The sequence below is a fragment of the Paroedura picta genome, chromosome 9, assembly GCF_049243985.1.
Source record: "Paroedura picta isolate Pp20150507F chromosome 9, Ppicta_v3.0, whole genome shotgun sequence".
Classification (NCBI taxonomy): domain Eukaryota; kingdom Metazoa; phylum Chordata; class Lepidosauria; order Squamata; family Gekkonidae; genus Paroedura; species Paroedura picta.
Window position 1 is genome coordinate 30,718,628 of NC_135377.1, and position 16,618 is coordinate 30,735,245.

Below are 16,618 nucleotides of genomic sequence, written 5' to 3' on the forward strand. Positions count from 1 at the left end.
TGCTTTGAAGATTCATTCTTGAATTTGCCTAACTTCAAAATATGGGAAAATATTAATAACGTTACAGAGATTTTTATATGATGTCAGAATAGAATTATTTGACAAATTAAACAAAGACAGCTGTTGTTTTGTTGCTTTATTGATTCTTAAACAATTTTTGCCTAAAAAGGCTGCAAACACCCAGAATAGTCATGGTATTTTATGTAGTTTGAAAAGTTGCTTAAATTAAACTGGAAGTTTGTTGAGCTGTCCACAAATGTAGTGCTGATCATACTACCCAGGAATATACATAGTGCAATATCCTAGTCACAGCATGCATTTATATAATTTTGGCCTCAAAGTATTTTTAAAGGAAAAAAAAATACCGGGGGCCATTCTGCACCTCAATAAATATAGTGAAATACTCAACTTATGCAGACACCATATTTTTGGCGTTTTGCATGATGTCGCCAACATCCAGTGTCCAAGCAACAAACCAGTAGTTACATTTTAAAGTCCTAGCTTGGGAATTGTATAAAGTGGATTCTACAGCCTAAAAAGCATGAGCTACAGGAAAGCAACCACCAAGCCACACACTAAGGAAATGTGTGGATCCAAAGTAGCACTATTTCCACCTCCAATTCCCGATCCCGCACCTGCCTCTCTCTGCCTTCTCCCGGGGATGGGTTTTTTAAAAAAGCAAACTGCCTGGAGTAACGAATAGGCATTAAATCATGTAGGCATAGTAAAAAAAATCCCCTCCAGTTCAAACATAAAGCATGCCTCTCTAAAGTCCCCCCCAAAAAAATTGGGAACGAGATTAATTTTTAAAAGATTTAAAAGATTCGTGATTCCATAAGGGATGGCATTATAAAAAGTACTATGCATCTATGATTAGATGCATAGGTGTTTCAATGAAGAAGTTTTACTTAAAAAAATTAGCTGCCATCACAGGCCCTTTAAAACATGGAGAAGAAGAAGAAGAAGAAGAAGAGTTGGTTCTTATATGCCGCTTTTCCCTACCCGAAGGAAGTTCAAAGCGCCTTACAGTCGCCTTCCCATTCCTCTCCCCACAACAGACACCCTGTGGGGTGGGTGAGGCTGAGAGAGCCCTGATATCACTGCTCGGTCAGAACAGTTTTATCAGAGCCGTGGCGATCCCAAGGTCACCCAGCTGGTTGCATGTGGGGGAGCGCAGAATCGAACCTGGCATGCTAGATTAGAAGTCCGCACTCCTAACCACTACACCAAACTGGCTCTCTGGAGAAAGGGGATTGGCTGCCTGGGTTAATTGACAGGCAGAGCAGAGTTGCATGTAAAACGCATTGCTTTCTTCCACCATTTCAAGCAGGAATGCAGAGTGCTAAGAAGCATGAGAAGGCGGCAGATGAAAGCGAGAGAGCCAGAAGGTGAGGAATGGTTGGAGGCACATTATTTTTTAACGTTACGCCATTTTGCTGGCATAACGCTATTTTTTTCAATGTGCAGAACTGCTCTGGAATATATTATCCTGTACTGTTAAAAGGGCAGAATAAGTAAGGCAGTCCTAACCAATAGGAAGTCTGTTTATTTCTTTCTGTAGTTTGCAATATAGCTTGTTACCAAGATAATATAAATATGGAATTTTACATGTTTGACTTCCATACATAAATATGGAATTTTATATGTTCAACTTTTGCAAATGGTAGTAAATTAGCTGTAGCTGGTCCTTTGGTGAAATAATAATAAACTAGAATAATTTAGAGTTCTTGATGGTGATCCTGTCTCACTTGTTACTTAATTTTTATCCTGACCTGCCTTCAAGGAATTCATAAATAGCTTCACTAAGAAAAAGTGACTGGACCAAAAATTATCTAGCCACCTTCGCAGAACAACAGGGACTTAAACTTGGGACGTCAACATCCGGAAACAATTATTGGATTATTACCAAAATTGATTTACTTAATCAAATGTACTGGGTGGAAATCTAGAACTTGGCACTTGAAACAGCCTCTAGCATACATTGCAATATGGTCCAAAAGCCCCTGCAGCATAAACGTGGCTTATCCAAACCAGCCACTGCATCAACTGACGCTGCTTTGCATTTGTTAGACATCCCTCCCAGTTTGATTCCTCTTTTATTTTCCATTTCCTGTTCAGTTTAAATCATCATTCATTGATATAATCTCTACATATTGTTAAAACTGAAGTAATACATTAGAATAATATTCAGATGAACAGCATCCATTATCTGTCAAGCAGATTTCCTCATCCAGGTACATTTTAAAGTATGGTAGCTAGATAATGATTTTCCTGGCAGATATTATGCTGATTTTCTACCTTCTCTGTTTGACAATACTGAGGCTGGCTTCAAATTCTCCATTCCATGGGATCGGTGCCAACTTTCAAGTTTCTGCAGCTTGAGGTCTGATGAACAATAATGTTGCTTAACTACGGTGGTGCTTTTGATGCTGATCTTGTTGTGGAGCATGCAGAACTACAAAGAAACCTGGAGATAATTATTTATAATCATTTATGATTTATTATACAGCACCATCAAAGTCTTTGGTGCTCTGCGGTGCAACATTTTAAAAAACGCAAGTCAACACTTATATAATAAGATAAGAAAGGTTGCAATAATTAAAGATACTGCCAATACTTAATTTCCATGGTTGCATTTGAAAAGTACATAGGGGACAACTGCCAAAGAAATGGCTGAAGACACAATGTCACAGAAGTGAAAAAAAGAGAATATAATTCTTTAAATATGAAACATTTGCAATTTTCTGTCTCTCAGAAATATGTATGTTATATTCACAAACTGAGGGATATGTCTTAGCCATTTGGGACACTAACTAAGAATGCTTGCAAAACTTCAGACTGCTTGAATGAGACCATCCTAGAAAATTAGCATTTTGGGGAGAAGTTGAGGCTAGAACCCTTTATCCTGACATGCTAGATTGCATCTACAATGCAAGTGTGAACCCATGCCACTCCACACTATGGCTGCAACAGCAAGTAGTACAGGTAACTACTGGGAGTATCCCTATTCTTGCTTTCTTTGCTGCCGTCCTCCGCACCCCCAACAACTTTTCCCTGTTCTCCTTACCTTCCATTTCCATAATGAGCTGCTTTGTAATGCTACAACATGAGTCCACAAAGAAAGGGGGGGAGCTCTTTAAAAGCATGTGGCAACAAGCCTACTTCCCATAGTTGATTTGGGAGGAGCATGCATGTCTGTCTTCCTGTAGCTACCCTACAGTTTCTTCTTGGAACTGAAAAACTTGAGGTTTTGATTTTTTCCATCTTAAAGGAGGAAAAAGAAAACCAGATGAATTGTGGTCTGACTGGGCATCATGCTATGATCAATGCTTCATACACTGCACGGGTTTTCTGTCGCCCTATGACTGAAACTGACACGGCATTACAAGAGTTTGCATGACACACTGAATCTGGTAATTGTCTACCTTGCATTCACTTATGAAGTCTTTGCAAGTAGTATAATTCTGACATCAATATACAATAGTTTTAAACATGTGTTTGTGTGCGTACATGTACACGGTGTGCAGAAAGTATGCCAAGATACACACACACACACAGTATGTCAAGGTATATACGTTAAATGAAACAACCTGTACCAGTTAGTCTTGTTGTGGCATACTTTGTGTATAATTTGCACACATCATCTAAACATTTTTTACTTTTAAGTCAAGTCCTAATGCTGCTCTCTTTGAAAACTATGCAGTTTTGTTGGTTGTTTCAGCTGAACGTCTAAGCATTGTTGCATATGATTTAAACGTGCTAGAATTATTTTGTGTCTGTCAACACAAAGTATATATATTTCACTAAAAATGATCTCATAGGCACAATTGTTTTAGACCCAAAGAAGTTTCAACATTTTAACCAGTAGATGTCTCTGTCTTATCATCCAAGTAGTCACAAGCCCTGTTAAGGTCTCCTTGCAATGACAAAACTGCAATCAGCGAATATATACTGAATGCATATTCAGCAAAAGCTGCATTTCATGTTCAATCAAGAGGAACTTATTTTTGTCTGCAACAGGTTTCAGTGCTGTCGTTGAGCAGGATATGTGAAAAAACGATACATTTCCACTGTTTTGCCACCTTTGTAAATTCAGTACAAAAACACTATGCCAACCCACTTCTTCCTTTTCACCAGAATCTCTCTTTTCTTTGTGCAGTAGAAACTGTTGTCTATCTACTCATCTTTCAACGACTCTTTATTGGCTTCCTTCCTTGCCATATCTTTTCTCACGGGTAATTCAAAATGCCTTATTTAAGGACCATTATATTGAATATATACACATGAAACATGTTTTGCGTATCTGTAATTTGGCTGCCAATGTGCTTTTATTAATGTGTCCACCATGCCATACAGGACCACAGTCCTTGCTGTACATTGATCCAATGGAAGATATGCATTTGTTGAAGCGTGTCTATGGTCATTTTATTCTTCTGTTGCTATGACAACAACCCCCTTTCACTTTCACTGATTCGTTGCCAGCTTCAAACCCTCACAACTTATTTTTACATTTTAGGTTATCTGGACTATATTTTCTCTGTTGCCTCCTCTCTCTTCTTACCAGTTCTTTACCTGTACCCTATAGCCCAAACATCATCATTCTGTAGAAATTTATTCCCTTCAAATTTCTCCCTCGGACCCACTGTATCAATAGCCTGTCTTTACCTCATCTACATAAAGCTTTTCTTTCCTTCCCCTTCTTGCCTGTGGGATTGGGGGGGGGGGAGGCCGTCTTACAAATGCAATTTGTACAACATCAAACATATCACTGCCCTAATTCATCTATCCAATTAAAACATTTTTAAACTTTCTTTTCCTTCAAGGAGCTCAGAGTGGTGTATACGGTCCCACCATTTGATTCTCGCAAGAACTCCATGAGGTAGGTTAAGCTGAAAGACTGTGATTTGGCCCACAGGTCACCCAGCAAAATTACATGGGCAAGTGGGGATTCGGATATTCCCTGTACCTAGTTTGACACTGATTACTCTAACTGTCTTTAAATGTAGGGCAATATGGATTAATTGTGTTGTCATCCATGTTTGCACTTGTTTTATGACTTCACCTATGGCTCGAATAATGTCTGATGGAGCAACAGTCATTTGTTGAATTCTGGGTCTGTCCCCACCATTTACAAAGTCAAGGGGATCTCACAGTTAGGACAAAGCAGTCTCTGAGTAGAGTTTGTAGCTTGTGGCTTCTTGACTTCACGCTCAGTTCTTATACTGGGAGTGAATCTGATTGGGAGAAGAGGAAAGGAGAGAGAGTTGTTCCAGTCTTCAGGAAGAACTTTTCAAAGTGCACAAGAGGGTGAAAGGAAATGGGAGAATGATCTTCCTCCATTAATGATTCGTAGGAGTCAACCCTTTGCATCCACCGCTTAAACTCAGAAACATGTACACTTAAAAAAGCAGAATTTTGAGACCTAGAATTTTCTAGATCACCATGCAGTCCAATTTCGTAAAGACATCAATTAAAAGCCACCAATTAAAATTACCTCCTAATAATCTTGTGAGACAAAATGAGTCGTAAAAATCCTTTTTGTTATTCCCACATTGTGCTTCCAGGCAGCCTTCACCAAAGATATGACTTCACCATAACTTCTAGTTTTATCTGTCAGCTTATGAGAACAGTTTGTAATAATTCAGACAGGGACCTTGAGTTAGTGTTTGTTGAATTCCCATACCCAGAGGTCACACAAAGCTGGCTGCTATATATTCAATGCCCTGTTGATTAAACTTTGCAGCTCATTAGCTATATAGTCAGATGATGACAAAAGGATCAAACAGGAAAGCTTCTAAAAGCATTTTTTAAAACTTAGTCATTCTGAAGCCTTATAATTAAAAGATGAAGGAAACATTAAGATGTACTGAAGTAGAAAATATGATTAATACACAGCATGTGTAGCAAATTCTTTCACGTTCTAAAGGCCAAATTGGTTTTATACCCATCGGTTTTATACCCATCTGATTAAACATGAATTTTCCCCTCCCGTATATAAACCTGGCAGTGGAAGGATGTGATTGTGTTGGGACTTTTGGACTAGACTCGGTCCTAGTTCCCTCCAGAAAAATAGAACTGCAGAGTAGCAGAGTTTGCAGTTATAGGATAATTTTTGTGGAAGAGGCACAGATCTAAACAAACAGTGATTTATAAGGAATAATCTCTACTAGAAAGATTACACATAAATATATAATATTCATCTGCTTCAGTCTCCTTACTGGAGCAGTGCACAAAGGTTTAGAAAGTAGTTACAAAGAAAACACTACATGCCTACACATCAGCAAACAGAAAGAGCTGAGAGTTCTTCTCAAGCCAAGATCCTTCTCTTCCTGAAGAAAGAGGAAGTGGGCATTGGCCCACCTTATACAAAGGTATCTACCAGCCATGTGCTTGTAAAATTCCATTCCTCATGGTTGCAATCCCCCAGTCACCATTTGGTGTCACTACTGAGCATATAGGTACAGTTGAGCAGCTAAACAGTTTATCAATAACCCTTCAGGGTTGACTTCACCAATTTACTTGCTGATTGCAATTCCAACAGATTGCAATAGCCAAAGGGCATCCTTGGCAGGAGTGCTAAATGTTCCAACCACTGCATAACTTATCTTTACTCATTCTCTTCTGTATTGATACCAACATTATTGCTCAACAGAGGTTAAGGGCTGGCAATGACAGAGAATGTTTAACTCTCCTTCCCCCATATATGCTTCTTATACATAGCAGACATGAATTTTTATTCTGATGTGGAGACGGTGGGTTAGAGCAAGATTAAACTGGCAACTATTTCCATTTTCCTCTTCCCAATGCAAACTATACTCATGTAATTCAGTGGGCTGCAATGGGAGAAAGGAGGCAAGAAAACTCTGTTCTGATGTTGGAAAATTTTATTGTGGAGCCAACCCACTGTGTTTGACTCTGGGAAACATAAATTTCAAATTCCTAGATAAACCATTTCCTTTTCTGATGGCTTCTTCCTTTCCTTTTTAATCTAAGAAGAATTCATGTCTGTTTTCCTAGATGTCTCTGCTAGAGACATTAGAATATTCAGGGAAAGGGTATTGTTCAGTCCTCTCAGGGGACTACACATAATTGTAAGACATAAATGGCTCAATATTGGCTTTTAGCATTGCCAGAGGTTGCTACAAATTTCCTGTGGTTTACCTTGCACTATCTCCAATATTTTTCACTGTATGAAAATTGTTATCTAATGATCATTTTCTAATCTCAGTTGGACTTATGTTTTAAGAGCTAATACGGACATACTACTATGGTGTTCAGTGTAATAAGAAAATTATTCAGCAGGGAAAGAGCTGAGCTTACATACTGCTCCCTGAAACAATGGGGTATTTTGTGGCATATTATGAAAATATGGAAGGGTAGGTAGTGTGACTGATATTATTTTCTCAGAATCATATCATCTTTATTTTTCTACACATATACTCCAAGTCAGTATTAGGCAAAAGTTTAAAAAATCCTTAGGATATTTAATGTGTACATGGAATGCTGCAATGCATATGTGTGAAGAAAGTGCAAATAATTTAGAAAATCACAATGCAACATCTGTAGACATTTATTAGTAGAAAGTTTATTTCAAAAGCAACTTGATTTGGGGGAGCAATCTCTAGACACAAAGCAGTATCCCAGATAAGAATGTTGTTTATAAATTGTTCTTAGATATAAGCAGGATTTCAGCGGGTTCTGGTATCCCACTGCTACTGGACTTTTCTTTTTTGCATTTGGCTATCAATTATGATGGTCATGGTGTCATCAGTGTGAAATAAACTAAAAAAAAAGCTAAATACCTAGCAGAAAAAGGTTTTGGCACTATTAAAGCACATAAGAACTATTTTTCATTCTTTGCATAGATGCAGTTGAAAGGCCTGATGATCTTTCCAAATGAGGCAGAAGCGTCTTATCTCCTCTTATGTATTTGTATCACTGGTTTTGTATCACTGGTATTTTCAGCACACGGGTCAGCACACTTCTATTGATTTGTTATCCCTCATTTCATTTATATATTTTGAGGCCTGATATAGTTATTTGCTTAGCCTTCATCTAAAAATAAGATACACTTTCCGAACTCCTTTCTCCACAAAGGTTAAATAAATAACTCTGTTCTGGAACTAATGTATGATTCTGTCATAGTTGGAATGAATTGCTAAAGCTGGAGCAACCCCCTTAAAACCGGGATGGTCTGACTAGCTTATTTATAAAGAAGTGTTGTGAGTTTTGGTTTAGCAGAGCTTTGGGATGAACTGTGGCATATCTAAGTTTGAATCCAGTGGCACTGTTACGATCAGCAAAATTGTATTCATGGTATAAGCTTTTGTGTGCAGGAATACTTCTTCTTCGTAGTTCTTTGTACTTGAAGAAGCGTGCATACACACAGAAGCTCATATCTTTAAACTGCCCATGGCGCCGCGGGCGCCACGGACTAAATAAAAGGCTATGGGGTTCTAGGGCGGGATGTGTCCGTGATGAGGAAGGGTCCGGATTGGACCTTTCCTCTGGACAGACAATCGAAGGGACCAATCGGCAGGTGCACAGCGCCTGCGGATTGGTCCCTCCGATTCCCAGCCCCAGCAATGGCGAGCTGCAGACAGCGCGGCTCGCAGTTGCTCCCTTTGCCGCTGGCCTGGTGCGTCGGAGGCGCAAAGCGCCTCCAATGTGTCAGGCTGGCCGCAAGGGAGCCCCTAGCAGCCGCACACAGCGCGGCTGCCAGGGGCTCCCTGCCCAGCGGCCTGACGCAGCGAGAGGCGCGAAGCGCCTCTCACCGCATCAGGCCGCTGCCCGAGCGAGTCCTTTTCAGGGGTGGACTCCATTGACAAAATTGCCCCTCTGCAAAGGCGCTCCGCTGCCAGGAAGCGGCAAGGCCGAGCGAGGGGCGTGAGCCGAGCCTCCGCGGAGCTGCTTGGAAAAGCCACGCCGAGCCGGCGCTCCGCTGCCAGGAAGCGGAAAGCCCGAGCGAGTCTTTCTCGGGAGGGGAGGGGACTCCATTGACAAAATTGCCCCTCTGCAAAGGCGCTCTGCTGCCAGGAAGTGGCAAGGCCGAGCAAGGGTCGTGAGCCGAGCCTCCGCGGAGCTGCTTGGAAAAGCCACGCCAAGCCGGCGCTCCGCTGCCAGGAAGCGGAAAGCCCGAGCGAGTCCTTCTCGGGGGGGGGGGACTCCATTGACAAAATTGCCCCTTTGCAAAGGCGCTCCGCTGCCAGGAAGTGGCAAGGCCGAGCGTGGGGCGTGCGCCGAGCCTCCGGAGAGCTAATTGGAAAAGCCGGCCCAAGCCGGCCCTGCCTTGCCGCTGCCGCGGACAAACCAAACTGCGTCGACAAGCTGCCGGGTGACTCAGGTAGCCCATTCAGAAATGTCCCCCGGCTGCAGAGCGAGCCGCACGCCGTCATCAGGCTAATGAGGCCGCGCCCCGCAAGAAGGCTGCGCGCGCCTCCGCCGCTGTCTGGAGCGGCCTGCGCTCCTGCCCAGCGCCCCGAACTCTGCAAGCTCTGGACCTGCCCGGACAACCAGGTAAGCTGCCACGCCCGAGGGTCCTCCTCTCTCCTTTCCCCTTCCCCCTTCTCCCCTTTCAAGGCCCATTTTTAGAAATGGGCTTTGAAACTAGTCTCGAATAAAACTTTGTTGGTCTTAAAGGTGCCACCGGACTCGAACTTTGTTCTGCTGCTTCAGACCAACACAGCTACCCACCTGAATCTGTCGCATATTTGTAACTCAGCATTCATGAAAGAGTATACCGCCATAGGATCCACTCCCCCCAAATAGTCATTTTTCCAGGGAACTGATTTTGGTCATCTGGAGATCTACTGTAGCAGCTGGATATCTCTAAGAATCACCTGGCAACCCTACCGTGAAACACACGTAGGGTTGTGTGTGGAGGTGTCTAAATTGACCATTCGGCCGATGCAGCCACCGCTGCACCATGGGGAGGAGGGTAGGCGCGGGTGCGTAACTTGGTGCACAAATGCAGGCGCGTCCGTGCCTGTGTGTCTGCGCTGAGTTATGCACCGGTGCCCATACCTCCCCCCCCCATGGTGCAGCGCTGGCTGTGTTGGCTGAATGGCCGATTCGGACACTGCTGCACACAACCCTAAACCACAGTGGCTAAAGGGAGCCTTCTGCCTTCAGAGGCAATGTTCCTCTGAATGACAGTTGCTAGGAAGCAACAAAAGGAAGAGGATTTCAATTCATGGTGATCAATTAGCCAAAGCAATCACATTATAATAACTCAGTGGGCTTTAAACTGAAAACAGAAATGGATAGAGAAGGTTATATGATGCTTGGAATTATAGTATTATAGTATTCATGGACTACACATATGGAAGGAATGTTAAATTATGGCAAGGTTAATTTCGTTTGTTTTCACAGTGCCGTTAACTGTGGTTCACCGTCCTTCAATGATTATAACACTCTGTTGTTTGGAAGAATCGTCAGCTGCTGGCGAGCATCAATGGAGTGCTATTTAAATCTGTGGAGCCAAGCGTGAAGCTGCCGTACTGCCTCAAAATAGAATGTCTGTGTCTGATTTTCTTGCAATACAAAACTTTTAACAACCCTAGAAATTGGAGGGGGGGGGGAAACAAAAATACAGGAGATCAGTTCCTTAGAAAAGAATGTGAATGAAAATAAACCTTGAATTAATCATAGGGAACATGTAGGGATTCAACAAGATCACTGCCTTTTAGAAGGTAACGGGCTTATAGGATGTGCATCTGACTTTATAGCAGTAGTCTTCAACCCACGATCCAGGTCCCTTATGTGGGTCCACTGTTCCTGTGCTATGATCCAGACATGGCCTTCAACTGATAGACATGGCTGTTAAAAAGAAAAGGTGCCTCCTGCATAAGGTAAAGGTAAAGGTAAAGGTATCCCCTGTGCAAGCACCGAGTCATGTCTGACCCTTGGGGTGACGCCCTCTAGCGTTTTCATGGCAGACTCAATACGGGGTGGTTTGCCAGTGCCTTCCCCAGTCATTACCGCTTACCCCCCAGCAAGCTGGGTACTCATTTTACCGACCTCGGAAGGATGGAAGGCTGAGTCAACCTTGAGCCGGCTGCTGGGATCGAACTCCCAACCTCATGGGCAGACAGCTTCAGACAGCATGTCACTGCCTTACCACTCTGCGCCACAAGAGGCTCATGCCTCCTGCATGCAAGCTACAAAAAGCAACAGGGCAGAAAGGTGAGGTCACTTGGTGGTGGAAAAGATTCCTCCATGGCTTTGATCCTTGGCTTATTCCTCATTATGGTACACATCTTGCTGCTTGACTTGTGTTTTCTTTCTCTAGCTCCTTTGGGCTTAGGGTTGTCAGTGCTAGGCTGGAAACTAGTGGGAGAAGGAGGAGGTAACATGGGGGTGCAGTGTCACTTCCTGCCAATACTCAGAAGTATTGCTGGTGTGACCTTGGCATGATGTTCTAGGATTTAGACAAACCTCTATGGTAAAAACAATTCCACTGCTGGCCCTCAGTGGGTTGGTGGACAACAGAGAGGGAGACTAGTCTCACTGTTTCATCTGCTGCTAATGGTCTTCTGGTAAGGACTGAAGTTTGTTATTGGGTGGTATCCTCAAGATATGAAAACACAAAATAATCATATGAAAGTACTGTGAACAAGTTATTTCAGTTCTACCTATTTTATTTTAGCTTGTTCAGTGTGTTTTAATATAGAAGTCACAACATTTTCTAAGTGATTTCTGAATACTGAAACATATCTTGGCGTATTTTGTCCCCATTGACATGTTGCCAAGTTTTATTCTGTCCTAGAAACTGAACATGGAATAGGAAAAGTAAATTAGGCCCAACTTGGTCGGAACAACTGTAATAAAGTTTGAACTGAACTGAAGTAAATTAGGCAGGACGATGAAAATCTATGGAATGAAACACTAAAAAAAGCCTAGAGCAGTTTTTTTCTTGAATCTTATAGGAGCTTCACAAACTGCATCAGCTGGTGAGCTACCGTTTGAGGTCACCTGGCTTAGTAGCAATGGTTTAGAGTTTAGGAGTTTTACTATATTCCCCATTGCCTCTCCTCTTGGTGCTGATCAGCTGTCCAGCAGGAAACTTGTAGGAAAACTAAGCATCAGCCTATATCGCCAGTCATGCCGTGATGTCACTTCTGATGCACATCAGAATTGATATCATCATGTCACCAATGATGCTCTGAAATTTGGGCAAAAACTCTATAGTAAAAATGGCTTGCATGACCTGCCGCCAGGTGCCAGAGAGTACCTGGCAGCCCAAGATAAAATGTTAAATAATACTTTTTATAGTCTCTCTAGCTTGGAGTGTAACTGACTCCCTCACACTTCTTCCTTATGTCTCCAAACCTACCTGCATTCCTTCAGCCTTTCTTCCTCAACAACTACTGGTATTTGTTGGTTCTGCCAACACATTTATCTCAGATCCATCTCCTAGATGCTGGTTTTCACCTGCAATGCTGTCTATAATTAGTTCCTACTATTAATTTCCTTGCTATAGTGCAAACTTTGTCAACAGATGTTTAGTGAAAACCTGGGGCTTCTTGATGGCCATGGAAGAGTTTTCCCAATAGACTGGAAGTTAATTTATTTTAAATATATTTTCAAAGAAATGATTTGGTGATTTGACCATATATTGTTATATTGACCCCCCTCCCAAAATGGCCAATGATGGGCCTGAAAGGGGTGGAAAAGGGAGGGCCTCCCAGCATAAAAATCCTTGCTGGCTGAGGCTTGTTAAAGAGGCTTGTAGCTACTGGAGTCTATGGTGGTAAGTATTCTCATTTTAACTTAACTGCATTGTGGGTATGGCGGGCAGTGATGGAGCGGCAGATGCCTGCCCCAACCCTGTTGCCAGCCCAGCAGATTAGGATGCTGGGTTTTCTAGCATTGGAGGTGGGGGTGGGGGGAGGTGGAGGGCATTGAAGCTTGATGTTACATCTGGTGGGAGTGCCTAGGTGATGTCTCTTCTGGAGACATGTGACTCTTGGGGGCGTGGCATTGAGGTATGGCATGCTGACATCACTTCCAGGGTTTCATGAAGCCTGAAGAATATTTCAGGGGTTTCTGAATAGTAAAAAGGTCAAGAAAGGCTGCTATAGTGTATCAGCCTGAATTTGAAGCTTGTGGAAATTTTTCAATGAATAACCCAACACCCCAATTACACATTTTTAAAGGAAAAACAGAGTTCTAAATACCAGAAATATTTTAGGATAGGCTCTGCTTTTTTCCTTATCATCATTTGAAACTCCAGTGAATGGAACTGTCTAGAAAAAGTTTAGACTGTTTTTATGTCTGCTCTTCTTTATCTTCATTCTAATAGTTATTCTTAGGAAGTTCTTTTAAGAGGGGGAGGTCTTAGTTAACCAATTCAGACATTGTATGACTACAAACTTGGGTATGTCATTGAATTTGCACTAAGCAGGAATCCACAGCCAATCCTGCCCCCCTGATAAGTGTCCCCGAAAGATACACATCCTTGTTCATTGTATTCAAATGTTTACACTCTTTATGCCTAAAGATGTAGTATGTGGTGGACTCCAAGACATTTTAAATCAAGTATTGCTTAAATTTATACACAAAATTTGTCAGCGTTCATGAAATCCTTTTTTAAGGCCTAAATTTCTAAACGGATACCAATTATCTCATGACAGGGAATTTATCATCTGAAGTCTTAGTGGTAGATTTGCTGGATTAGAACACTGTCAGAAATGAACCACTGTATATGTCTAACTTTGTATCTTAGCTATTCATTACTGATATGTGCAGGTTTGTTTACTTGTTCTTTAAAAAATCTCCTCTGAAAAAGCAATTGCTGTTATATATTTTCAAATCTCTCTGTTGACTTTGAAGACAGTTTGCCTGCACTACAAAACTGCAGTTATTCCATGATTCACAGAACGAAGGGTCTGGGGCAGGTTTTATTATTTTAAAAATTGAAATAGAAATTTGCAGAATGTCAATGTGTGCTACAGGAGAGAAAAAGAAAGCAGCAGATAGAAAGCTAGAGACCAATCAGAAGCATTACAAAATATCTTTAGCAGACAGAAAGTAAAGGAGCGTGAATAAACAGGCAAAGATGTACAGGAGACTCACAGTGTTGAGAATAAAAGAAACCCAGCTAGGGAGAACAAAAGGGGGGCAAAAGGTTTCCAGCAGTGTGCAGTACGAGAACAGGAGAAAATGGGCAGGATAAAGAATAAGTAGCGGGCTTCAGTTGTAAAGCAAAGAAAACAAATCACCATGACAACTAAAGGCTGATTTTGGCATTGTAATATCCATTCTGTTCCTCCCCCACCCTGCAATCACATGTTGGAAGACAGATTCAAGCATCTGGAGCTGCTGTTACATTTTAACTGTACACAAGAACATTTCTTTTCAAATGCACTTAATCTACAGGCTGTGTAGACATTGGATTTGTAAAAGAGGGCACAAGAGCTTTCTGATGTTCCCCAGTCAACCAGGGAGACAGAGAGGTCACCTAATTTGTGTAATTGGGATGCCCAGATAGAATATATATTGTGGCACTATTCTGGATTATATTGTCCATATGAATCGGAGGTCACAAAATACAGTATTTATTCTGAGTATTGTTTACTCAGACTGGCAGTGGCTCTCCAGGGTCTCACATAGAGATCTTTCACATTACCACCTGATCCTTGAACTGGAGATGCCAGGAATGGAACCTGAGACCTTCTGTATGCCAAACAGATGCCCTACCACTGATCCATAATCCTCCCCAACCTCCATTTGTCTTGCTTGAGGTTCCTAGGGCTAGCTACACATTGGAGGGGCTTATGATACCAAATCTACACCATGGATCCTATTTCACTTTGCAATGAAATAATGCCAGATTTGTTCCATCACTATTTCCAGATATAAATGAAATCCCAGGTGTTGTCAAGGAGTGCTGTTTGGAAATAAGCACTTTGCAGTTTTGAAAGGTAGGCATCTGACATACCATTTTAGTGTGCCATCAAGAAGGAATATACATTATATATTATATGGTACTGATAGATTACTAGAGTAAATCAGCTTCCTCTAGACTGGTGGTACTGTGATGATTTACACCAGCTCTGGATCTCTACAAAATGTGGAAAAAGATGAACAGAAAATGTTTGGGCTTGGGCTGACATTTTCCTCTTCGGTATCGGGCCACGGCTCCTCCTCCTCCTCCTCCCTGGCTGCTGCCTCGGGGGCTGCCCTGCCATTCTGCTGCTGGCTCACCTTTGGTGCTCTCCAGTGGCCGCCACGGCTGGGGCTCCTCCTTGGTGTGGCACTGTGCAGCTGCTGCTGGCAGCACCCCCTTGTGGACGGCGGGAAGTCAAGGGCACCAGTGGGAAAGCAAGCGGAGCAGGGGCTCAGGCAGCGGCGACATCCCTCGGCAAAAGACTACCCACTCCCCAGGCCTCAGTAAAATTGTCAAGCATTGACCGGTCCCCGGTGATAAAAAGGTTGAGGACCACTGCCCTAAATTATATCTCCAATAAAAAAAAGCACTTTTAGACAGTATTAATATGTATTATGTCATGTAATTTTTAATAAATGTATTATGTCATGTAATTTTTAGCTTTGTTTTCCACCTAGAAGCCAAAATGGCTACCTGAAATTTGGATCAAGAAACGTTGAGCTAGCCAAAGAAGGCCCTGAAGCCTAGATGGAATGAGAGCTTTTTATGTATTCGATTAATTAATACTTAGCACTCCAGCAACTGTATTGCATATTCATGCATCTGTTAATGTGATCTATTAGGGCTGTGCGTTTTGGGATATGTTCCTATTTTACATTAGATCTTATCTTGTAAATGTGGTTTATTGTTCATGTATCTTATCTAATTGATGTACCTATTTTTTTTTAGTCTGAAGTGAAATAGCTTGTGGTTTTCAAAAACACATGTTCCAACGCTGTTCTCAAACTAAATATCCCTACATGCTGCAGTATCTTAGTCAATACCTTTGCAAATGAAAAGAAGTTACAAGTTAGCTGAGTTCAACTGCTGCTGTTCTTGAATTACTACTATAACTAGAATGAAGTCAGCTTTTTGTCAACAGCCACATGCTTTGTTTACTACTTACTAATGTCATCCGATTTTGTTTGAGAATGTAATTTTCTGGGAATAGTCCCTTTGACTTCAGTAAGAACCTGTGCTTTGCTTTTGTGTATTTATAAATTCCCAGAAGCAGCAAGTTTTGGTGTTTGTTTATAAAACCAAGAATCAAGACGGATGGTCTTCTGCTGGGATAATGAATGAAGGCACCGAGCTCAGTTATAAAGCCAAGAAATAAAATCTTTGATAACTTTCAGAGTATTAATTCTTCACTATTAATTCTTCATTCCAGAAGGCTACTAACTCAGCTGCAGCCTTCTTTCAGATAGGTAGACCCCTAAGTCTGTTGCAGCCAAAGTAAACAGAAGTTTTGCAGCACCAATCTAATACTGGCAATGAAGTCTTTTTAAAACTTGCCTTGTGCCAAGAAAAACTATGCCAACCACACATACGAGTCTCATCACTCATCATGGACCAATTGTACTCGCAACTGGAAGACAAGTAGGTTCCTATAGACTGCTATATGTGTTTGTAGACTATCAAGTCATCTTACTTCCCTGTTCATCAAGACCAGGGGTAGTCAAACTGCGG

The 16,618-nt window shown here is 41.9% G+C and overlaps 1 protein-coding gene and 1 long non-coding RNA gene across 4 annotated transcripts in view; one reads left to right on the plus strand and one right to left on the minus strand.

The window, feature by feature from the left end:
- LOC143844687 (uncharacterized) overlaps positions 1 to 16,370 on the plus strand; it is a 32,625-nt gene extending 16,255 nt beyond the window's left edge. Inside the window, exons 3-6 of one of the 3 annotated variants that reach the window (XR_013234095.1) lie at positions 1,328 to 1,388; positions 4,824 to 4,879; positions 14,857 to 14,924; positions 15,568 to 16,370. This is a non-coding gene — a long non-coding RNA (uncharacterized LOC143844687). Of the gene's footprint in view, positions 1 to 1,327; positions 1,389 to 4,823; positions 4,880 to 7,865; positions 8,311 to 10,371; positions 10,903 to 14,856; positions 14,925 to 15,567 lie in introns of those variants that run through there. The other 2 variants (XR_013234094.1, XR_013234093.1) reach the window with 2 other exon arrangements.
- KCNB2 (potassium voltage-gated channel subfamily B member 2) overlaps positions 1 to 16,618 on the minus strand; it is a 177,232-nt gene that overhangs the window by 16,989 nt on the left and 143,625 nt on the right. The gene's annotated exons all lie outside the window — the stretch shown is intronic.